This window comes from Poeciliopsis prolifica, unplaced genomic scaffold (assembly GCF_027474105.1).
Source record: "Poeciliopsis prolifica strain line A6 unplaced genomic scaffold, Auburn_PproV2 SCAFFOLD012, whole genome shotgun sequence".
Classification (NCBI taxonomy): domain Eukaryota; kingdom Metazoa; phylum Chordata; class Actinopteri; order Cyprinodontiformes; family Poeciliidae; genus Poeciliopsis; species Poeciliopsis prolifica.
In genome coordinates, this window is record NW_026562387.1 from 3,344,528 (window position 1) to 3,366,828 (window position 22,301).

The window sequence follows — 22,301 nt, forward strand, 5'->3', positions numbered from 1 at the left end:
TGCATTTGTTTGATCTTATGACAGACTTAGAATTCCATAAGTTGAAAATTTGCTTTTCAAACTCAGAATTTTTCTAGAAGTTTTTTTTTTTTTTTCTGAATAGTTTGTAAGATTGACCTCAAAGTTTGGTTGAGATTTTTGTGGAAATGTATTCCTTTTTTTTCTATCTACAAAGGTCCTAAAACGTCACTCTACGACTTTAAATCTCCACAGACTCATCTGATATTTACCAGAGTGCGTCTCTCTGCTTTGACTAATTTCTGAAAGAACAAAATCATGAGGGAAGCGCCACATTTTGATCCATCCCGGTTCAGAGAGATGGAGCTGCAGCGAGGTACTGACAACACGATTTAGACCAAAAGTCTCACAAATGGAAGGCAGAGTAAATAAATTCGGGATGCGCCGACCATGAACACCGCGAGCGTTCCAGTTAATAACGTTCCGCCGCCTCACAGAGACAGTGGAAGTGATATGCAAATGGCTCTTCACACACACCGAGTGTGTCCCCCAATTACAGGCTCTCATGTCGCTACTGGCCACCTCTGCGCAATTAGGCCCCCGTGTGCACTCCGCCACCGAGATACGTTAACGCCGTCCAGAGGCGCGTTAGCATTGCAAATCAAACGAGGCAACGTTTCCAGGGGTGTCATTATAAATTAGTGTTGCATGATCGCCACAAATTGCCATTCCCTCTCAAACCTGAATCCCCCAGATGAGTTGGCTTATTCCCCAGGAAATGCTGTTTATTTCGGCAAACGGGAGCAGTGAGAGCGGGTAGAGCCATGTATGACAAGTATTTGTCTAGCAGGCACACAGGTACATGGGAGTGAAAGAAACTGTTTAAATTTTGGTCCAAAAGAATCAGCCTGCGTGTAAATATGATTTGTCACATCTGGCTCTTCTTATGTGTAATCGACTCTTCTTTGCCAGGACTCTTTTTCAAATGTCGTACTCCACCTGGAGCTGTGAAATGGAAATCGGCAAACCCTGGGACGGCTTCATCTTGGTTTGAGCTAACTACAGGGGATTGGTTGAGAGTTTACCGCTGTCAGGGACTGACCAGTTGAAATCTAGCACTAGCTGTGCTAGCTGTGCTCCTATTGCAAATATGCGTAAAACTATTATCTGTTTTCTGATAATGTCAAAAAAACACAGTTTTGTAATTACGGTGTTTCCATTAACTAAGAAACACAATTAAAATCACACATGAATCAGTTTGTTTGCAATAAGTCATGAAGAAACATACTCCTACCACTTCCTGTCATCGTCTTCTTTTAACATCTCGCTTTTCACCGTGTGACTTGTGTGATGTGAAAGCAAGTGTTTCTATTGCAGTTTTGCCAATTGATATGGAAAACGGTGATCTTGGCACAAAAACTTTTCATAAAAAAAAACTATTTTTTTTGAGATTTTTCAAAATGTCAAATTGCTCAAATATGTGGTCAAAGATTGCGAATTACCACTACTACAATGTATTTTTACCATAAGAAAATGAATACTTATATAAACAGAGAAGGGCGAGGATGCAGCACAAAACCGCCGGCTGTAATCGTTGTCCAGATCCATAAAGCAATGGTCAGAGGCGGAGATGCAATCAGAGAAACCAGTGGGGCTGGCAAAGGTGATGGTCACGATTCAAGAAACGGGTCAGGTACAAAATCAAAATATGAGACATGAACATTTAAAAATTGACAGAGGTGGATGACAGACAGTCTTCTTAAATCTAATTTAAGTGCCTTTTAAACAAAGTCCAACCGATGACTGGGTTTGCAAATTAGCCTGTCGCTAGAAAACCTACATACAAAACCGTTGCTTTGTTTTTAACATGTTTTTTAACATCTTGATGAAATAAACAGGAATTGAACCACACACCAACTGTGCTTCTGTTGACCGTAAAGTTGCACGAATTGGAATCCCAAAAATAAGTTCACTTGCAGAAACACAGCAATTAAAAAAATAACAAAAAAACGTTTTTTTGTTTTTTGTAATGGAAACGCTGCCACTATGTGTAGAGCAGTCAATGAAGGCCATCTACTGTGCAAAATGAAAATGAAAACTGACCAAACTATTGGTTCATCTTTACCAATATTTTGGTCAATAAAATTGTATTGATTTTAGATGTCTGATGAGTGTTTGGATCAGCTGTGCTAACTATGGCCTTTTTGCCGTGTCCACGTTTCTGTTTCGCTAGTTTCTAGGTCTATTTATGAAGTGCCTGATGTTTGCCTTCTTAATCAAAAGCTTTGTCTAAATCACTCTAACCTTGAGGCTGCCGATCTCAAGGCCACTGCAATGGATATCGAAGCTGTGTTTGCAGCAAACACTGATTTAAATTCATTAACCCTCCCACAAACACTCCCAAAGTTAGTCTCTGGGGCCAAGAGCTGCGACTGAAGGAGAGAGCTGGACAATGAGTCACAGAACTGAATGGAAATCCCAGTTTTTATCGATAATTGGAGCACTGGTGGCGAGGGGAAGCAGGCTCACCTTAACTATGTCAGAGGACAGAAACCTGTCAGTTTGACTTTTTTATTATTTTTTTTTTGTTTTTGATTTATACTCATGCTGTTTGATTCTGTGTTAAAATGGATACTGTTTATAAAGAATCGCTTTCTGTCATTAGTTTATATATACAAAACACATCGTCGCCTTCCTGATATTTTTATGGCAGAAAACCCCCACACATTTTTTACAAAAGCGATTTTACTTTTCTGCCAAAATCACTTATGATAAAAAAAAATAAAAATAAAAAAAATAGGAAGGTGACTAATAACTCTAAGCGTTCCTGCTGACGCTTGAGAAGTACTTTTTTAAAGCTTATGATTTAATTTATTTTCTTCCACTAAAATAAGGGATACTATTTGTAATTCCGAAATACAATCAGCATCTTTTATTTATGTCTAAGAAGCAAAATCTGCACATTGTCTACAAAACATGCGCTGTTTTTGAATAGCCTGCTTATAGAGACCCTCTGCGTGTCATTGTTGATATCCGGAAATTTTGCACATGCACACAACACTGGAGGACAAAAAGACGACTCTATTACGGGCAATCTAATTTATTTTGTATATTTTAAATGTCTTCCACTTCCAGAGCTAAACGTTCAGTAAAAGTTAAAATTCATTGTTCTTTGAGAGTGTGTTCTTGCATTGTTATGCTACTACCATTATGTTGCCTGAAAATTGTCCCAAAACAATGTTATGGTTTATCGCGATAACTCCTTGGACAATTTATCGTTCAGTAAATTTAGTTATCATGGCAAGTCTAAGGCTACTTTTTGTCTTATGAATTTGTTAAATTAGAAAAATGTGATCATTACAGCTCTGTGTCGAAGTCGAGTCCAGTTTCCCGAGAATCAGAGCGAAAAGTTCCTGCCCTGAATCCCAGTAAAAGTCAACAGCGTTGTTCACAGCGCTAACCACTTTAAGAGACAAAACGCAGCGAGAGAAGAACAAAGATGCGCTGGCATGAAGACGTCAGGAGACGGGCGCTTTTGAATCCGAGGCAGAATGAGCACGAGGGTGGTGACACGCATGAACGACACGGCTAAGGGAGGAAGAAAAGACGTGATAAAGTGAGACGTAGCGAGCTGTGGCAAGCGTAGCTTCTAAGCCCGGAGTTGCATTATGCCAGCTCACTGGGGCACCGCTGCCAATGAAAACGGCCCCATCTCGCCGTCCTCTGGGAGCCATATCTAGGGGAGCCGGAGAAGAGCCGCTCCCCATACACACACACACACACCCTCCCACTTTAAGGCCTGTCAGAGTCTTTGACGGCAGGGCGTGAATTTAATCCCTCAGACCTGCTGGGATGCAGAGGAGGAGAGCAGCAGGAAAAGTCTTTCCTACTTCAAGGACCTTGGCTGGCTCAAGGATAGCCTGCCAAAAAAGCTTTAGACCTGATGACAAATGTATTTGTGCAGCTGAATCCCCCCCACCCCACCCACATCCCCACTCCTCCGCCTCTCCTTTCCCACTCCACCCTCTGGTCCACCATGGAAATTCGGGGTAAATCAAACCTCTGCAAACACAATTTAAAGTAATGTGAAATAGGTTTTTCAACTTGAGACAGAACTGAAGCGGACATCTGCGCGCTTTGCCCTTTTTTCTTTCTCAGTAGATGAACGGTAAATATATTCTATTTCTGATTTCCCCTATCTCGCCAGAACGGATGGACTTTTTTTGTCCCTCCGTCGGTAGCGTGTCACCAATCCTCCACTTGAGGCTGGAGTGGAGCGGCCGGTGGCGCTGTGGGAGTTCGTCTAGGTTTGGAGTGATTTTCTTTTTTCGTTTTTGATATAAGTTGATTATTTGAAGAGACACTTCCTGAGATGCCAAAGCGGCAGAGGAAAATGATTTTTTACATCCATGCAAAGAGGCTGGTGTAGAGCAACAGCAGGGGGGCCGAAGGCATGCAGAGAGGAAGATTTATGAATATGTTTGTCTCAGACTCTTCCCTCCTCTTATTTTCGGGGCCTGGGTTACAGACGTCTGGGAGGGGGAAGAGAAGTTTTCAGAATGTCTAAAGAGGTCACGCCGAATCGGCCGGTAAGAAAAACGTCTGATGGTGGAGGAAAGTTGTTTCTCTGTCAGATGCGGGTCACAACCACTGGTCAAGGAGAAATTTGAGGAGTTTCTCTGATCGATCTCATAACTCTAAAGAGTTGAATTAACATATTTCTGCATAATACCAGCAGTGTTTCAATGTAATCTTCATATGATATGTATTCTCTGATACGTTCTATATTAGACTTTGACACCTGGTCCTTCTGAGCTTTCAATCACCGGGCCCCTGGGAGTTTTGGGGTATCGGCTCTTTGAAGCCATAGAAAGGATGGAAGAATGTGAGGTGAAAAACAGAGTTAGAATCAGACGTTGCGTTAACGCAATATTTTCCGTATTGACCTGTTATTTTTTTAAACGACCAGAAAATTTTGAAGCCTGTCAGTCATTTGACAGGTTATAATTAACACCCCCGATTGGTGCACATGGACAGACATTTCATCGCAGAGGCAACTAAAGTCAATGAATAAAAATATTATTTCTGAATACCATCCCATGGACTCTGAACTAAATGCGTCTTTCTGACCGGGACCTGGCAGCGTGTTGAAGGGTTGTGGACAGGATGCTTTGGAGCGTCTGCCGTTTTAATTCCAGTCTCCATTACCTACAGAACAGAGAAATCTCCAGAGAATGCAACGAAATCCATTTATAGTCTAAACAGAGGAGCCGGCAGTTTATCTTGAGGAAATAAATAAAGGCACAGAAGTTAATTAGACCGTAACACAGTACGCTGCACAACCAATGTGGACGCAGCTCCGCCGCTGTGAAGAATTAAACTTAACTCACCCTGCGGTTGAAGAACACATGCTTCAGTTCAGACGGGAAATATGTTGAATGTTTTCTAGCAAGGCGGCGTTGCAAACAACACAGCATTAACCAGCATTTAAACCCTTAATGAAATCCTACTTTACTTTGTGGAAACAAAAACAACTTGAAATTCTCCTCATTGTTCTCTTTCTTGTTGATCATCAGAGAATACCTGCATGGAAAGGAAGAAAGAAAGAAATACCAAAAATAAATGTAATCAGCAAGTCAAAACTGTTGTCATAAACGGATAAAAATAACCTGTGCTTTCATTTTCCTGAAAGGAACTCCTGCAGTGCTTTAGATTGCAGTCCTTTGCGTCTGAGACCAGAGGTCTCAGACAAAAAGGTGGAACGATCAGAATACAGACATCAAGAAAGTTTAGAGGCATTATTTAGTAGAAAGAGAAAGCAACAAAAAAAAGTACACACAGGTTAACCTGAGGCTAAATCCTCAGACTAAAAAGTCCAACAGCAACAAAAGTAGAGGTGAACTCAGACAAAATATTTCTGAACAAAAATGTGAAAAATTGTAAATAAGAAAGTGTCGAAAACCGAGAGCCGTTTTGACACTTTATTAAATAAATAACGTGTCATAATTAACAATCAGTGAGTCATGACTGTGCTCCCCTTAAGCTACCAATGACCTGCCAGCTGCTGCTGTCTTCTACAAGCTAACCGTTGATTAGCTTCAATAAGCTGCTACAACTCAACACTGACTCTGTGTAGAACACCATGCTGATGGTCAGTTTGTCACACACAGCTTCATTTTTTGTCACTAACCGCACACACAGTTTTTGTGTTCGCTTAACTCACATTTTGCGTGTTTGTTCCCAAGAACTCTGTCGAGGTGGTCAGCTCACGTTAGCGTGGGAATGTTAGCTAACATTAGCCGCCGAGGAGAAACCGGGAGATGGTTGCGGTCTGCTTCGAGGTTGAGGGCTTATTTATCAAAGCTGTAGTACCTCCTCTAAGTCTGGAGTGAAAAGATTGTGTGACTGCACTGGGCGGTTTTCATCAAGTGTAAAAGTATTCTTTCAAGAGCAGCTAACAGATATAATCACAAAACAGTATCCAGACTTTAACATACCCAAATTCAGTTAGACTTAGCAATGCATGAATAACTGAATAAACAATTTCTGTGGGGCTGTCTAACATCTTTATAGCGTTATCTAGGCCAGATATGTTGTCTTACTCCATATTTGTTTACATGACTGTATATTCCCCAGACTCAACAGACATGGTGTTTTGCACAGATGGTTTGGATACTTGAATAAAACAGCAAATAACTTTTAAACTCAGGTAAATATGTCAGTACTTTACAATTTTGGATGATAAACAGTCTTATAACATTTTATAAGCCATTTGTTTAAATGGCTTCTGCTGATTTAATAGACATTGGTATGTTGTTTTTAACAGCAAACTGAAAAAAATGTTCTGGGCCTTTTTCTCCTAATCACGGGTGCTTCCACATGGTATTCTTCCATCTTTGAAACATATTTACGTTTATTTTTTATTATTTTTTATGTTAAAGCTGCAGTATGTAGCTTTTATATTATTACTATTTATTTTTTCTTTTACATTTTTGTTGAAACTGTAACTATGTTGTGACAATGTAGTATGAAACAGATAAAGTCAAGCTCCTCTTCCTTTTCCCGGTGCTCCCAGTGCTAACTGCAGAAATACACAGCTCCCGGTCAGAAGCAACCAATCAGAGCCAGGAGGAGGACCTTGGCGCTGTCAATCACCCCGTGGCTTTTTCCTGAAAGCATAGGCCATTGGGAATGCTAGGATAGTTAGCATTAAACAGTTTTTCTGTAATGGTAAATTCTTTCTCCACCATTGGCACATTTAGCAGCGAGTATATGAGATTAATTGGCAGCGCAAAGACCCTCCTCCTGGCACTGATTGGTTGTTTCTGGTTGGGAGTGACGCATTTCTTCAGACAGCGACACTAGCTCAGGGTGGAGCTGGAGATTGATCTTTTCAGATTTTCTGTCTTTTGTTATGGCATCACAACATAGTGGCAATTTTAACAAGAATTTAAAAAAGAATTTTTTAGTAAAAATTACATACTTCAGCTTTATCACTGCTGGAATTTTATAAATGACAATTAAACAGCAGAGTGCTGTTTATTGCCTGATTATTATAATTTTTTTTACATAATTACTGCATGAAGCAAGCGAGGTCAATCAAGACGTTTCACTTCCAACTGTAGGCATGCAGAGTATTACTGAGCTATTGTGTGTAGTTGAAGGTTTTACTTTCATGGCAGGGGCATGCAGTCTAAAGATGTGCCTACTACCCCTTCTGTCAATCATTCCAGCAGAAAAACACCAGAGCAAATCTATAATTCAACTACATGGGAGCTCATACAATTCATAAGGGCTGCTGTTTTCTTATGTTTTCCACCTCTTTCTCTCTTTCCTGACCACCCATTCTACCCTCTTCTCAGTGTCGCAGCAGGAAACTGAAGCATTCGCAGATCACAATCCAATTATCATCGACTTACCGAAAGTTGGGGGAAATAATTGACAGGAAAGAGACTGTGCCGAGTTGTCCTCAAATTTTGCTGGCTCAAGGCGAAATTTTTGCCCCGTTCCACTGTACATTTTCAGAAACGGTAAACGATGGGGTTTTTCTGAGATGTTAGGCAAACCGGTGATGTTGGTGCACGGGTGCTGAAAAAGATGTAAAAGATGTAAAAGAACCCCCAAAAAACAATGCAGCACGGTTAGCTTTCTGAAATACCTAGCATAACAGGAATGCCAGGTATTGATAAGTGGCCAATCCGGGAGTGTCGTTCATTCTCCATTGGCGATATCCCGAGTCAGAGCGGAGATAAGCTCAGGGATTAGCTTCTGTAGCAGGACAAAAACTACTTCTACTATGCATATTCATAATGCATATTACGATATGTATGGTGTTCAACACATTTGAACAGGCAGTTGCACATGTTTTAAGAGTGAGGTCTCTAATCGTCATGGATAGTTGTCGTCCCCAAAACTGTGGGAAACGAGGCGTCCACTGGATATCCAAGAGAAAATAATGGATCAGTGTTGCTCAGGTTGTTTGAGTTGTTCAAAGAGAGCGCAGTGTTTGGCATTATTTTGATGAAATATTGCTGGAGGGTGGAGAAGGTGGTGGAAGGTGTCAACGTTAATCTGTAGCTCTGCAAAAGCAAACATTTCTACGAGTTTGAATCTTTATTTTAGGACATGGGTCGCAAAATCAGGAAATGTAGTCAAGCAGCAGGATATGAAGCCAACGTGTTAAAGAGCATTCAGATAAACACGGACTATAGTTTGTGAGTATTTACAGCAGCCCAGCTTCTCCCAAAAGAAAAAACAAAGTTATTTTGCTTTACCAAATAAAGAATAAGGAGCTTTTTCCTGTTGCTTTTACCGTTTGGATTTCATCGGGGTTCTGCTGGTTAGGTGTGACACGATGCCACGACCACACACTTTGCTTTCTAAACAGTAGGCTCTTCTCTCCCTCGCTCGCCCACTTTCTCCCCTTCTGCTCTCCAGAGCCAGCGAAATGAAGGACTTCCAACTGAATTACAGGAAAATGCCTCCAAGAACCGGCCACAGGAGTTATTTTTAAAGCCAAAAGCCAGTGCTCTAATATCATCTCACTCAACCATAAGAATGAAAACAGCCTCTAGCGAAGGCTAAGAGACGAACTGAACGTATTTGCCCAATGTTCTGGGATGCATGTTTTGTTGCATATAAGTAAAATGGGAGCTAAGCTGTAAAGGAACATCTACAAAAAAAAAAAAAATTTGGAAAATGTTCAATGCAATCTCAGCCACACAAGATTCTGATTAGACATAAAGTATGACGCAAAAAAATATTTATTCTCTTAAGAATTAAGATTTCATATCATTTTTTAAAGTCTTGCCACAGATTTTCAATTGGACGTAGATCTGGACTTTGAGACACTCTAATATGTGACAATACTTGGCTCAGTTTGCTTTGCCCCATTCCATTGTAGGATATGTCTAAGTTTGGTGATGTTCTGGAGATGAAAGAAGGAAACTTGTTTAAGATGGGATTTAATTTATATAACTTTCACAAGTGTTGTTTCAGTACTGTGATTCAGGTTTTAAACCTGAAACTCTTTAAATTGGTCAATATGTTTTAGATGCTCACACACTTGAAATTTAGACAGGAAGACAAGAAGATTAGATACAAACACATGCAAGATGCCTCCCACCTCGACCCCCATGCTAGAGGGCAAATAAACTGCTCACAGACAACTAACATTGGTTTTAGCTAACAAGTTGTCAGCATGACGTGCTAGTTGTCAGCATGACGTGCTAAATCTTAATGTATGTGTGTCAGTATAAATGAATGCACTGCTTTGCTAGTAATTGTCAACATTATGACAACTGGATTACAAGGTCAGGAAAAAGTTTAATAAAAAATAGCAAGGGAGAAGGGAATATGTCAGTTATGCTAGCTTGACTATGACAACCTTGACATGTAGATGAGCTGTGGAAATCTGTGCGTTTCGACTCAGGTGACACATACCGACCGACATGGGCCTTTATGAAGAGCGCTGCACTCACATAGGCAATGTGGGCGAGTTCCCCAAAGGTCCTCCACTCTCTAATGCCATTAGAGATACTTTTTGACTCACACTCAGAAGTTGTTACACTGTAGCTCAGCTTAATTCACTTGTTGCTCACAGGTTTCGATTGACCCGATTCTTCAGATTTTTATCACATGCAGAACTGATTTGGCTTCCCCTCTGTCCATGCCTGTGCCGTTTTGAAGGAAAACACGCCCAAAGGTTTGACGAAGCCAAAACAAGTAGCGGTGTGCTAGCAAACCATGTAATCTCTGAATGCGTTTATCCAAACAAAGTCTGCTCCAACGCCGTCACTCTGTGGCTTCTGGATGGGTTTTCAGCATCATCCACCTCGATCCCTACAATAACACCGGGAGCCTTGGGGCCTATTTTCAGATTTCCCAGATTTCCTGGTAAGGATGCAACACTTAGTGGTTACAAGCAGCCTCTAACTCAGCTGTGTTTGTTTATGCAGGTAACATCTGCTCAGAATGTGGCTGCTTAATGCTAAGATTAGATATGGTACACTGCAAATTTGCAGCTTTTATCCATTTAAAGTTTTTTTTTTTTTTTGCTTTATTGATAAAAGAAATTCCAGAGCATATTTTGTAGTTGAATTTTAACATGACAGGGGCCTGCTAATAAATTAGATTGTCTTTTAGCTTCAGAACTGCATGAAGGGTCGAGATGAAACAAGATGTTTGAACAGAAGCTGGGGAGATTGATCCAAAATATCTATGATGTCAATACTAAAGTATCTACCACAAACAAATATCTATGAATACTTTAATTCTCTCTTTAAATTTTCTTTAATTCTTTTATTATGTGAGTTAAGAGCCACCTGTGTTGGTCAGTCAAAATGTGTGCAACTAAACTGTTAAAATTCCAAGCTGGGACAATAAACAAGGCGTCGTCATTATTTATTGTCCCATAAAAGAAAAATATGAACCCAAAAATATCAAGAAGTTACATTTTTGTCTCATCCATTGTCCACATGTTGCTGTATTCCATACATACTATATAAATGGGACTTATATCTTTCTTTATACAATGACAGAATGAAAATGTATGCCACATTTTGAAGATTTTTGTATTAAAGGGGCAGTATTATGTGTTTTCCAGGCACATGGAGCCATTTTATGGCACAAACAAGTAATCATGTTACCTATACTTGTTGTAAAAATGGAATTTATATCCAATATGACTTAAAAGAAATCTGAATTTGTGATTTAAAGCCTTGGCTGCCCAGTAGTGCCATAGGTAGCACTGTTGCCTTGCAGCAAGAAGGTCCTGGATTCAAATCCCTACCGAACTCTATCTTCTGCATAGAGTTTGCTTGTGCATGCGTGGGTTCTCTCCGGGTACTCCAGCTTCCTCCCAGAGTCTAAAAACATGACTGCGAGGTTGACTGTCTCTAAATTCGCTTTACGTGTGAGTGTGTGTATTATTGTTGCTCTATGATGGACTACTGGAGATAGGCACCTGCACCCCTCACAACCTCACTAGGGATAAGCGTGTTGAACAATGGATGGACGGAATTTAACACCTTTAAGAAACTCTTACTCTTTCTGGACGAGTCATCGCTTCAGAAAGTCATCACATCGCTTTTCTATTAACCCTTTATACCAGCGTTGCACTCAGAAGTAGCTCGTAAAATGGGCTCGGTTCCACCAGATGTTTGCTAATTGCTGCTGGCTAGTCTGAAGGAGCTGCTCTGTAAGGGAAAAGCTCCAAAGCTTGGAAACTGCAACTCCAAGGGGGGGGGGGGGGTCTTTTGTCCTCAAAGGCGGAGCTAGATCCACCCACGTGTTTTGCACAGGTGGATGGTTGCCACGGAGACTCAAGGATTTCGCTAACATGCACGAAAGAGTAAAAGCAACACACCGTGTGTGTTTCTGATGAGGGAATGACATTACAACATGATATAGAGCTCAAAAAAGTTGATTTTACATAACACTGCCCCTTTAAAATAAATAAAAATCACACTGATTCCCCTCAAAATACTTAGTTTTGTGTGAAAAGTGTTCCGTATGTTCTGCAAAGAACTGTAACTTGTTCTTGTGTGCATCTATGGAGCGGTGCTAACCTCCAGTATCAGTTTGACAAAACCGTTACATATGTCTGACAAAATTGTTTCCTTTTTCTCCGGCCCTTCTTGCTCAGTCTCGGATTTCTTTTCTTTCTCTGCCCATTGTAGGCCCACCAAGGAAAAAAAAAAACTTGAAAGAGGAGCCTGTTTCTCTGTCCAGCCTCCATCACCCAGGTGTGCCAACAAAAGCTCCCAGCAGATCTCACCCGGTGACCCTCGCGAAAGGTCATGTAAGAACTCCAATCTAAATTCCTTGCTTGACAAAACCCTTGAAAGGCTGCCTGAATGGGGCTGTCCATCCACGCCACGGCGCCACAAAAAAATAAAAAGAAGAGGACTCCTCAACCGAGACGTGCGGAATGTCTCAATCGTTTTCGGACGAGGCAGGAGCTAAAGCGGTTTGGAAAACGAACCGCCGCCTCAGCCTGCTTTAGGTAGTTAACTGGCTTTGCTAACTGGCTTTGCATGGCGCCGCCATCCGGGCTTCAGCACCAGGCTGTGAGAGGAAGCCCCAAGCGGAGGTATTATGCTGGGCCGCGCTCTGGCATCCACAGCTTGTCCCTCGCAATCATTCCTAGAGCGACAGCAACGGTGCCGTTTGGTATATCAGTGAAACGCAGACCCGTTCCGTCCCTCTGCCTCCTTGTGTCGCCTTTAGCGGGTTTTCGCCAAATGCAGAACGGAAGAGCCGGCCGGAAGGTGTTTTTTTTTTTTATTTATTTTTTTTATTTATTTTTTCCAAGGGCTTGAGCCCCCTTTTAGCCGTTTGACAGGCATGGCTGTGAAAATGTGAAAGCCGCAACCTTGGCAACCGCGCGGTTTCAAACCGGGACGAGGAAACGCCGGCGCCTTCTCCCCCATCAGTCATGTTTAAAAAAAAAATAAAAAATGAAACTGAGAGATATTAGAAGAGGCGTCGTCATTACGCTTAAAACGAAAGTGACGGGTAGGAGGGATTCGGAGCTTTGAAGCGAATGTGCCATGCAGGACCAGATGAGACTCACGGCCTCCAATCCGGTTGTAAAGATTTATCAAGGTGTACCGAGTTCAAAATGAATTCTCACAGATCTGCGCATAAGAGGGTTTGTGTGTCCTGCACCGAAGAGTATAAAACAAATCAGTGCTGACAGTGCCTCTCTGTTCCCCCCAGTAACACTGGCATAAGCAGCCTCTCTCTCCTTGTCTTCCTCCCTCACTCTATTGACTCTGTGGATAATCTTGACTCCCCAGAAAAAAAAGAAAAAAAAATCCTTAAGCAGCTGGCCACAAACCTTGTGCTTGAGTGCACATGCATATATTATCTTCCCTCCAACCCCGGGGCTGTTTTTCACCCCTCTCTTTCTCTCCCTCCTTCCTCTTCCTCTTCTTCTGCTCCTTTCCCAGTTCTCCAGTGAGTTCCCGAGCCAACTTGTCTGGTGAAAAAAAAAAAAAAGGCAGGATTTGTTGGTTGGGTCTGGGAGCGTGTGCCAAAATCAACACGGCTTCCTTCTCCTCAGGGAAACCTGCAGCAAGTTGGACTGGAGCTGGCTGGCTTTTCACTTCGTCCGGAGGACGCGGGCTTCCTCTGGTAGTGAAACCGTAGACACCGGTGTCCAGTTTTGGCATAAATAAAAAAAAAAAATAGAAGCAAGCCGCAAGATAAGTGAGCAGCAAATTGGACGTAGTACAAATAGATTGATTTCCTGTGTAAACGGACAAGCCAATGGAGAGCTGCTTTTGACTCGCGAGCAGCTGGAATAGTGGTTTCCCTCCCTCTGCCGCAGTCAAAAACTGTAACTATCATGTCGATATGCATTAAATGCTTTGGAGCAATATACATACCTTTTTCTTTTTTTTTTAACCATATCGCATTTTGTCACATTACAACAACAAAGGTCATTGTTTCAGTGGGGATGAAACAATGACTTACTTTTGGGCTTACTTTTAATCAACACAGATTTTCTTTATAGTGAGTTTCTACTTCCCCGTCTACTTACCGCTAAAATCTGACGCTACTCCATGTTTGTCTGCGTTCTTTAAGGAATGGAGTTGCGCTCGTCGCTCGTGTCTTCTTCAAAGGATTTCGCTTCATTTGCCTCGCTGGTTCTTGTTGCGGCGCCGTCACGGGCCAACAGGTCAAACAGAGGTCAGGCTCCTGGCAGTTCACAGTTGTGCCCCACTCTGTGTTGGTCTGTCGCACTCAGGTACGTTTAATATCATTAACGTATGAAGCTGGACAGTAACAGCGCAAAAAGTGAAAAGAGAAATAAAGACTCAAAGGGAGTAAAAACATTTGAAAACGTTGCAGCTCATCAAGACAATAAACCACAGTTTGAAGGTGGATACGGCGAGCAAACGAAAACAGCAGGAGTCAGAGATTGAGCCGGAAGGCGTTCGCTGTCAGTTTCCCTTCGGATTCGTTTCCAGAGATCGTATTGTGAGGCGTCAGAGGAGGGGAGGCAGGCAATCACGGTATCAGTGCAGCCTTTGTCTCTTTACACTACTTCATATCAAACCCAAATGGACTGCAGCAGATGACACCTTGTTTGAAGGAGCGAGATGTTTGATCGAGGATGTGTTTGATGCAGAAGGAATAAAAAGTAACACCTTAGCTGTTCGAGCTCGGCTGCCGGCTGTTTGAAGTGTTGGAGCAGGAAAGCCCCGGCATTCATTCTCATCCGCAGAGTTTCTAGGTGAGGGGAGGGAGAGAGAGGAAAAGAAAAAGAAAAGAAGCGGGAATCTGGAATGTGCTTGTGCAAGTTCAGAATTAAAACAAGTACTTTGGAAACACAGGATGAAGTTGAGCTTAGAAGGCAGTGTATGCAAAGGGGGAAAAAATACTGATTCCTACAAAAATAATGATGCTTCACATACATTTTTATCCACCTTTAAAGTGACTGACCTAAACCAACAGCTACTGCACAGAAACAGGCCAGAACGTAGCAACTGGCTAGCAGTTAGCGGCCAGCAGCTCATGTTGGCGTCTGATGCATTTGGTCGTCTCCGGTTCAGACTCTAAACTTGGTTGATTAGACCTGATCTAGACTGAGCCGAGACCTTTTAGAAACAGGTTTGTGATTTATGACAACTTCATTCAATTTATTATAAGACAAAAGGGTCATTTTTAACTTTTTAGCATTGGAACCACCTTCAGATTGCACAATAAAAACCAAACCTTACTTTTAAAACCTGTTACTTCCTTTGTCAATTGGATTTGTAAAGGCTTCTTTTTGATGTATAGACCAGAATTTCTCAACTCAGGAAGCAAAGACTAAAAATATTACAATATCAACTTTTTGGACTTGAAATGGCATGATGTAACCTTTGCTGCTTCTTATTTTGTTACCCTGGAAACCACATCATACCGTCCCTTTAAGTCTTCACAGCAGTTAATAACAGATTTTCTTTTTTTCCAAATTGCATTTTTCTTTTCAAGTTGGACTTCTTTAAACGTGCAATGTTGACACCTTTGTCACGTCCTGATTCTGTAATCAGGAGAATGAGATGCAGTGGAAAAATGAAATTTAAGCCACACCTTGAACAAGAACCAAAACAGTCTGGACTGTTTTCAGGCCTGAAAAAAAATTCTGATCTTAAAATTTAAGCCACTTTATGACTTTACCAGAACCTTGAGAGGCTTTTCCATTATTAAAGCACAGCCAGTCTAAGCACCTGACTTTGTCCCACCCTCCAACGCATCCCCACTTCTGCAGCCTTACCCCATTTCAATCTAGTCCAATCTTTCAAAATCAGCAAAAACCATTCTTCTCCCCTGATTGAGGAAGAGGAAGAGAGAGAGAAGGGGGTTTTGTGTTTCGCATGTCAACTAGTGGTTAACCTCAGAAAAAAAAAAAAAAAGTTCCCCTCTGTTAATCTTGGACGAGCATCTGAGCTTATTATTGAGGAAAATCTAATTAAAAATCAGTTAACATCTCTGCAAATACCTTTTTTCTGCTTGTAGAAAAAAAAGGAGGGGGTTGGGGGTGTAGAGGGAAGAAAAAGAAAAGACACCTGAATAGGCTCACTGTTCTTAGCTGTAACCAAAAAGACCCCGTGACTGCACCTAATCTGCAAATTATATAACTCACGGACCCTTTTCCCTATGTAATACTACAGGAAACAAAAGGACAGTTATTTCTGGGGGAGCAGGGTTTTTTTTGTTTCTCTTTTTTTTTTCCAAGCATGGGCTCCTGGAGAACAGCCTCTCTCCCTCTCTCTCAGCACCATGAAATGAAAATTTACATTCGCTTAGTGGCGATGTGGCGCTCGGTGGAAGACGGCTGTATTTTTAATGAGAGCTGGGAGATTTAATTACCTTTGTTTTAGCAGGCGCAATGACGAGGGAGATGCGGTGCGGGGAAAGAGGTGGCACGCAAAAAATTTTTTAAAAAATTCCTCTGCTCACATCCCAGCGGTCACCGAGCTGAGAGAAAGCTAGCAGGCACCGGGGCTGCAATTAATCCAAATTTATTCCACCACCGTCGCCACCACGGTGTAACGGCTGATCTGAAGGAGGAGGCCACGGAAGTAGGCAGTCAGCCTCCAACTCTGAAAATGAAAAAAATAAATAAATAGAAAAAAAAACAACAACTGTATACCCCAGTTGTTTTGAAGTGTTTTTAAAAATGTGATTACTAATGTTGTGAATTCTCCCCAAAGACCCTGGTTTTTTTTTCTAGCTTATGCAAAACGGCTACAAGGCTACATCTGACACCTTCATGCTTTTTTTTTGTGTGGTTGTTGCCTTTTTTCCCTCAGATTTCACACCATCTCCACACAGATGATGACAGGATGTCGGGTGCAGTTGTCGACGTGGCGACACTTTAATGAATACCCAGATAAACACCTTCCTCTGCAAACTGATTCCTAGTTTTAGCGCAGATATATATATATATATTTTTTTTTTTTTCTTCCCGGAATCACTTTTGTTATTTTGAAACGCGGGGAATCAATTTCAAGATTATTTAAAGGGGCAGTGTTATGTAAAATGATCTTTACATCACATTATGGGAGATTAAAGGATTTCTGAAACAAGAACCAAAGCAACACTCCAGGTATGTTTTTGATGAATGTCAGTATGACAACCATTCAGCTGAGCAAAACACCAGGGTGGCCCAAACTGAGCGAACCTTCCCAAGCAACTCCCCCACTCAGCTCCTTCAGACTAGCCAACAGCAATTAGCAAACACCTGGGTGGACCAGCAAGTCCACTGGGTTCATTCTATGAGCTACTTGTCATTGCAATGCTGGTGAAAACTTTATGAAGTTAAAGGATGATGAATGATTATATTGTGGTGACTTCCTGTAGGTGGAGTTTCAGAAAGAGCAGGAGATTCTTAAAGAGACAGAGGCCCAATTTCAAGGCGTTAAGTTTCAAAATAAAATTTATTTTAAGTCATATTTCATACACACCACATTTTTATATGTTAACAACATAGTTTCTTAACTGTGCTATAAAATGGCAGCATGTGTACCTTTAAGTTATTTCCCCCATTTAATTTAATGCTACTTTTACATTGCCTTTTGAGAGATCCCCGTCTTATCTCCTATCAGAAACAACATTTTTGATTGGATGAAAATCACTTTGGTTCTCAAATTATGCCAAAGGTGTGTATTATTTTGAACTCAGCCCTGATTATGTACCTTCTGAAGTTAATTAGCTGCACTGGCTCTTGTCCACCTCTTGACGTGGCAGAATACAAATGCAAAGCCAACTTCCATCACTAAAAAAAATATAAAGACCATGTGTCTTCTGTGTTTCGATAAAGCGCAAGCTACTGTCAACAAATCCCAGCCAAATGCATTGTAGTCTGTATAGTTAACACAGCATATTGTGAAAAATGAAATAAAATTTAAAAATCAATGAGGGTTCACTGGTTAACGGTCAAATAGAAACTCAGTTTAGGTGTTTTAAAATAGTAAACACACACACACACACACACGCACACACACACACACAGAGTCAGGAAGTTTGTTTCACAGAAAGACAGTATTTTAAGAGAGAAGAAGAGCGACGTTTCAGCTGGCATGATGGACTAAATCCCACTAAAAGAACTGCTGATCTCCTACTAAGTGAGTGGAGGTTGCTGGAAGCGCCAGCAGAAGGTCATGTTCAAAACGCTAAAACATTTTCCCTCTGACTTTTTTACTCTGGCCGGCAGTGGGGAACATAAACCAAATGCTTTTCAAAAGGAGAAACGTTTCTCTTATCTTTGCTTTATCCCGTCTATAAATCTTCTTCCTCATTCTAGATGTTTATTGTTGATGTTTTTATTCATGGCATTTCTGCTGTGGGTTAATAACATTACAGACAGGTTAGTGAGAGAACGATTTGAGCTCATTTCTGAACCGTCGAAATCTTTTGTGTTTTTATGTTGCGGACGCATTTCGGCACCTTGATGGTCCAAACGTGATAAGAAACTAAACACAGAACACAAACGATGGGCAGCGAAGTGGAAAGCTAAAAAATAGAACAACAGTCCTTTTCACATGGTTTAACAGTTTTAAGTTGGAACGTGAAATGAGATTGATGTTATGCCCAAGTTGAGCATAAGTTGCGAGTCTCAGACCTGTTATTATGTTTGTGTTGTGGTCAGCGACCAGTCTAGCTACTGTTGGTAATATATGCCATTGACATTTTCTTATGAAAGACTGAAAGGACAGCTTAAAAAAAAATCTGTATGGTACTGCGAATGGAACTGATTTAATGGGAACAGTTTATTCTTGCCACTTTTACGATGTTTCATACATGTGGCGGGAGAATCGCAACTGAACTTGAAAGGCAACTTTTCCAAATCAGATTTTGGGACTTTATGGGTTGCCGTGTTGAGATTTTCTGACAGGAACTGAAGTACAAATGAGACACAACTTTAATCATTCTTACAGTAAAATGTCGAAGTCAACACACCCTTTAAAGCTGAGTTCGCCTCTGGCTGAGAAACTGCAAAAAGTACAGAAACAGATTCAATTTCCCTTGCACTTTCACGAAACTTTTTTTTTTTTTGTTATTTTCTAAACTTGGCTACTTTTACAAAGTGTTTTACAATGTGTTTCGTTTTCTCTCGTTCTCACAAACTTGCCATTCAGAGTCTTCAGTCCTAGTTCAGTTGAGGGTGGGCGGCGCAAAGGTGGTTGTCACGCCGCAATATATAATGAAGTTATGAAATCGGCCTTTGAAATGTCACAAAACATGATCAGAGCCATACTGTGTAATAATCGACGCAAAACGAAATAAAATCCTTGAACATATTTTAAATAATTGTGTCTTAAACGAACCAGACGAGTCTGAAAAGGCAACTGAAGGACCAAAGGTTCTGCATTTGTTGGCCAAAGTTTTTGATTTAAATGTGCGTAGTTGTCATTAGTAATATAATAAGCAAGATGAACACAAACAGGTTTGCGATGGTTCATTACATAACATGCCACATTATCATACTGTCATTTCCAAAAGACCTTTTTTTTTGCAATATTTGGTGCGAAATGTCATCTTAATACATGTGCGTTCAAGGACCAATACCATAATGCAGTTTTAATTATGTTTTATTTCATATTGAAGCCTGGTTTTATTACATTGTCACAACATAATGTGGCATTATAGACAGTTTTCTTTGGCCAACAAATTAACATAAGAATGTCATTTTGCACAAAAGCATAAAGACATCAACCGTAAAGGGCAACATTATGCATTTTAATAGTGTCATTCTTTTGTTTTGTTTACCTTCAGTTGTTCAGATGTTATAAACAAAACAAATATGACTTAAAAGAAATTTGACTTGACTTTGTAATCCAATGCCTTGAAATTGGGCCTGTGTCTCTTTAAGGAGAGTCAAGTTGCACAATTAATATAGTGAAGGGAATGGTTTGGAAACACAAAGTCAGCAGAGACAGTACAGGAAAAAAAAAGTGCTCACTGGTCACGTACAATTATTTTCATTTAGTGGCATGATTTAATCAGAAAAAAAGTGATGGAAGTTAGCAGCAATAATGTAGCTGCCCAGGGATGCTGCCTGTATAGAATTCCTAATATCCAATTATTTTAATCCAGAAGTTCATTATTTATTAATTCAGTGGGTCTGCTGGGTTATAATTTAGCTCCCAGAAAGTGAAACTCAGCAATGTAGCAATTAAGGGGATGTTCAGCGCTGGATACCAAATTCACCTCCAGCTAATGTTTATAATATTCAGAACCCACCATGGGTTCCATTCCGCCGTATCATTATGGAGTCCTCACTGCATGGCAACTTTGAGTCGTACATGAGAATTGTTGGAGGCAATGTGTTCCTTGGGGTTTAGTGGAAATTAAACTTTTAGAAATTGGTTCATGCCAATCAATGCGGCAAGGGAAAGGCGAAGAGGGAGGGGAAGGGAGAGATGCGGCAAGAGGAGGAAAAAAAAATAATGAGGCCAAGAGTGCAGGGAGGATGAACCGCCATCCTGACTGGAGTGACAGTGACTGAGAGGAGGAAGGAGGAAGAGAGGAGAGACAATCAGAGGGTGAGGGGAGAGGGGAGGGGGGGCATCCAAACCAGCTGAGTTCATCCTTGGCTCAATGTACCCAAAACTCCTCTGCAGCACTTGTCTCTTTACAAACTGCCAATCCACTCCATCGCTCCGCCCTTCCCTCCCTCACACACCACAAGCAATGCCACTATATTTCCCCCCTTTCTTCTATTAACACACACACACACTTGCCTTCCCTTACATGCACTATTTGGATTTGGACATACTTGAGTTACCCAACCCGTCCCCCCTCCTCCCTCTCCACCATTTTTCCCCTTCTTTGTCCCTCCGCCAGGCATGAATCACACTGAGGCCAGAGACCCAAAAGTCTGCCAGGCTCTTCTGATGACTCCCAGCCTGGCCATAACAAGTGGCTGACAGCTTTATTTACATAAGGCCAGCAGGCAGCGTGAAGAACCGACCCCAGACTAAGTTACGCATACATACATAAACAGAGCAGAAAAATAAATAAATAAAAAAAAGGCAGAGATATGTCATGGTAACGCTCGGAGTGGGTATGAATAAACGCCACGCTCCCAATAAATGCAGCAGAGGCTTCATCAATGGGCTTTCTGGCCCTCGGGGTTGAGATCCAAGCGTTTGTTTTTTCTGAGTTTTTCCACATGAGCGCAGAGGATGATGGGACCCTGGGGACGGGGTCGGGGGGAGTGGAGGAGAGGGACTTTAGACCTCTATATCCGCCCCCGTCATACATCTCTCATCAGCAGGTAGTGAGCAGAGCGCAGCGAGGCGCGCCCCCGCTGATTGATGCTTAGGCATTATATTAGGGCTAATGTTGCCTCTTTGACCCTTCACCTGAGCGATGACCTCTCTGGCAAAAATAAATAAAAAAACTAATAAATCGTCTTTGTCTGTGTTTCAAAACAAGGAAATTGTGCAAAAAACGGTGCTTCCAGATTCCAGGCTGGCTAACAATCCGGCATCTGTGTTGCACATCAGGCTTCAGCTTCCGATCCAACTCGAAGTGGCTCGCTCATTATTACTAGACTTTCCCGTTTTCATGTGAGGACAGCAGACTTTGCAGGTGTGTTGCAGCTTATTTACCCCGATGGGTAGCTGGGAGGCGGAAGGTGGGCGGGGGGCATCAGTGGGGAGCGAGTGCGATGTCTCTCAGACTGACAGCTGGGGAAGAAAGTTTATGAAATAAACATGGACCTGATGCAACGCTCAGAACCCAACGCTGCAGTGGCCTTGGAAGCCCCCCGTATCATCTCACCGAACCCCTCCTTTCCTTTCCCTTCCTTTCCTTTCTTTCATTCTTTCTGTCTCCCTGTAGCAGATACTGACTCACACACACACGCATTCCCCAAAGCTAGGGAAACAAAGGTGCTCACAGGCCTAATGGGGTCAAACAGACTGTAAATCAATTGTAAATCTATCTCTCCGGAGTTTACTCAAGAGGACAGGCTCTGCCACACTGCGTCATACAAGGACCATACAGAATATCTAGAGCATAATTGTGATGTAGATGGAAAATGCTCGGTGGTTTTCAATATTTGGTGCTAATAAAAACCTCAAAAGTCAGTCGTGCATTTGTACTCGACCCTATTTGTCTGGTACCCCTTAATATTTCCTCAGTGGGCGAAAATGAAAACATTGTGGATGCAGAGCGGGAGCAAAGCAGGAATTTCGAACCAAGGCTTGCATCAATCATAACGGGGAATGTAAAATGTATTGCAGTAAAAAAATGGGTGACCTTGAACCACTGCTAAGGCCTACCCTCAGTTTTGGGAATGCTGTGTTATGGCAAGTCAAGTTTATTTGTATAGCACA